Here is a 3,586-nt window from a genome sequence, read left to right as displayed (position 1 = left end):
CCTTGTCTCAAAAAAAACAAAAGAAAATGTTTAACAAAGATACATGTGGTTAGTTTTTTTGTTATCCACTAATAATCAGTTTGTCTCTTTCTGGAAATATGATAGGATTCACCCGTCTTTTATTACTAAGTATGGCCATGTGGCTGATTTGGCTTTTCACTTCTATGATTTAGATTTGTTGCTCGTTGTTGTTGTTATAGCACTGAACAACCAAAGCAGGGCCTTGTTTATACTGAACAGACACTCTACACCTAGGAACATTCGAGCTCTTTTATCATTTTCTTTAATGAAAGGTCTCACTATGTTGTCTAGGATGGGATTGTCATAAATTCATGATTCCTCTGCCTCAGATTCCTTAGTACCTGGGATTAACAAGCCTGATTTGTGGTAAAGGTAATAATGGGTTTATTGAGATGTAAAACAGTAGAAATGTATTCAGAAGCCATGTGAATAAATTTCACCCAGGATTTGCTGGGACAAAGAGTAGCTGAGACTCCTTTCAAGTCGTTTCTACAGCTGCTTTGTTTCCTGGTCAGAACTGCTACTGAGCCTAGAATCAGTGAATTACTTTTATTCATCTATTTGTTTGCTGAACTTTAGGTATGATTGACAAAAATTATGAACATTATCATATATAATGTGGTGTTTTCATATGCATATACATTATGAAACAATTATAGTAAAACTAACGAATATCACCTCATATAATATAAGAAAGGTGACAAGATAAACAAACACAGAGGGGGCTTGTTAAGGACATTTGCATTGTTAGAAAGGTTCCTCTGACTAGGTAGGCAGTTTTTATTCTATCTTTGAGCTTGTTGTTGATTACTTTCCTAGATTTTGTTGTTGGTGTTTAGGAATTGGCTAGAATATACTCATTGTAGGCTCAGGCTGAAAAGTCTAAGAGCACTTGAAAGACATGGGTGTGAGAAGAGACTTTCAGAGCTGTGGTGGTATTTTGTTTGTGTTCTAAGAAATAAGGCTAGGCTGAAGATTAGAGGGTGGAACAAGCCACTAGTTAACTATAGAAGTCAGGCAGTGGTGGCACACACTTTTAATCCCAGTACTAGAGAGGTAGAGGCAGGGAGTGATATGACTGGGTTGAGAGAGAAATGTAAGACGGAAGGAGACAGGAGCTCAACCCTCTTCCATCTGAGGATTTTGTAGAGGTAAGAACACAGCATTCTGCTGACCACATGCCCAGAATTACAGATGAGGAATTACAAGTCTTACTATCTTTCCTGCTACATTTCTGTCTCACTTGCTTATTCTTTCTTCTTGAAATGGGAGTGCTTACTTTGCCTGTACCACCACTCGTTGCCAGAAATACATGACATGTCTTTTGAGTTTTACAAGGGATCTCTGATGTGGGATTCCCCTCTGTATGCTGAATATACCATTGGTTAATAAAGAAACTGTCTTAGGCCTCTGATTGGGTTGAGTAAAGCTAAAACTAAACTGGGGGGGAAAACTAAACTGAATGCTGGGAGAAGGAAGGCTGAGTAAAAAGAAGCTATGGAGCCACAGCTGGAGACAGACATGCTGGAATCTTGCTGCTAGACCAAGAGCCTCGTGGTAAAATATAAAATAATGCTGAATAAATTTGTTTACTGGTTTTCAAAATAAGTTTGTGTGTGCGTGTGTGCATGTGTGTGTATGTGTGTGTATTTACTTTTATTGCTTCATTGTGGATTTCATACCATGCATTTAAATGCCACTTATCTCTCTGTCTCCTTGCATTTTCCCTCTGCCCCTGCAACCTACCTGTTGATGGAAGTTTCTGTTCTTCCCAGTCCCACAGCAGTTCAGTCCCAAATAAACACACAGAGACTTATGTTAATTATAAACTGTTTGGCCTCGTTGCTCAGACTTATTAGTAACTAGCTCTTACAACTTAAATTTACGCGTAATTCATATCTATTTTTAACCATGCGGCTTGGTATCTTTTCTTAGTAAGGCATTCTTATCTTGCTTCCTCTTCATCTGACTTAAAACTGTGTCTCTGCCTTTCCTCTTTCCATAATTATCCTAGTCTAGTCTAGTTACCTCTCCTATACTTCCTACCTGGCTATTGGCCAATTTGTTTTATTAGATCAATACTAGTGACAAATCTTTACTGTGTAAAATAGCATTATCCCACAGCATTCCCCTCTTTTTTTCTTTTCAAAACATGAGCCCTGAATCGTATCTCCTTTGTTTAGCTTTTTTTTTCCTGACAATTATCCATAACAACTTATAACCAATACTCAAAACAAAGACAAGCATTCATAATCAATTTTTGGGGGGGAAGGTGGGCATAATGTTCTAAGCTACTTCCTGCTGATTGGGAGTGCTGGTAATCTTTAGGGGATCTTGAGAAAATGTAGGATTATGGTCAAATACTGACTGGAGTATTCTTTGAGGCTGAATCACCACCACCAGTCATGTTAAGACTGTTCTGGATATAGAACTCAGAGGAAACCTCAACAGAGGCACTCTGAAACATTGCATCATCTGGGCCATCCACTCCCATCAGAGATTTTTCAGGGAGTCTTCCTGAATCAAATCTGGTTTTTCTTAACCCAGATTGAATCCACAGCCTCTCATTTCCTGTGGAAATAAAAGAAGAACATCTTTCCCAAATTAATGTATATTTTGCCTTAAAGTTTGAAGTCAAGATATTTTTTAAAATATATAGGTTGGTTTAATCCAATGGCATTTATAATCAAATGTCTTTTAGCAGCTGTTGCTTCTTTCTCAGTAGGCAAAAAATTCAAAGACAACACAATAACATACAGTAACCAGACTTGCGGTGTATTTTCCATCTTTGCGTGGCCTTTTTATTAGTTAATTTCATTTTAGAGCACTTTCTCTGTTTCTTTTCTCTCCCAAGCCTATGTGCATTTTTAAAAACATTGTAAATGGTTTAAAGTTTTCTTTTTATCTAAATCTGTCTTTACTGTATATATCTATTTTTTTCTGAGCACATTAGTCTTAATCTGCTAAGTGACATGGCTAAGGATTAAAGTGGTGGCTTTGGTGGCTGGCTCTGCCCTATTCCTTGGCTTTCTGAGAGTCTAGTTTCATGGTGGAGGTAACCAGCCAGAACCACATTTATTTCGACAACTCTACAGAGTTTCTAGGTCCATACCACCACCAAGAAGCATGCTGCCATCTACTCATAAACACCATTTAAGTGTCTGATGGCAAAGCATCTTAAAAGAGCTGTGTGGTTTTGCTGCTAATGCTGAGTCAGGAAGCCTCTCTTAAAGGAGCTGTGCTTCTGTTTGCTTCTAACAAACAGAACCCACCTGAGAAAATGCTGCTACCAAGAAGCCATGCTTGACTGTCCTTTGTGTTTAGAATCCCTTCCCAAACTCTCTCAGGTTTTATGTTGATGTAGTTGCCAAACATTGGGTGCCATTTGTAGATGCAAGTTTCTGTCCAACCTGGTCCCATAGCCATTCAGTCCCAAATAAACACACAGAGTCTTATCTTAATTATAAACTGTTTGGTCTATTCACTCAGACTTATTACTAACTATCTCTTACAACTTAAATTAATTCATAATTCTTATTTAGCCACATGGCTTGGTACATTTTCT

The sequence above is a fragment of the Microtus ochrogaster genome, linkage group LG4 (assembly GCF_000317375.1).
Source record: "Microtus ochrogaster isolate Prairie Vole_2 linkage group LG4, MicOch1.0, whole genome shotgun sequence".
Taxonomy (NCBI): domain Eukaryota; kingdom Metazoa; phylum Chordata; class Mammalia; order Rodentia; family Cricetidae; genus Microtus; species Microtus ochrogaster.
Note: the sequence above shows the minus strand (reverse complement) of the source record.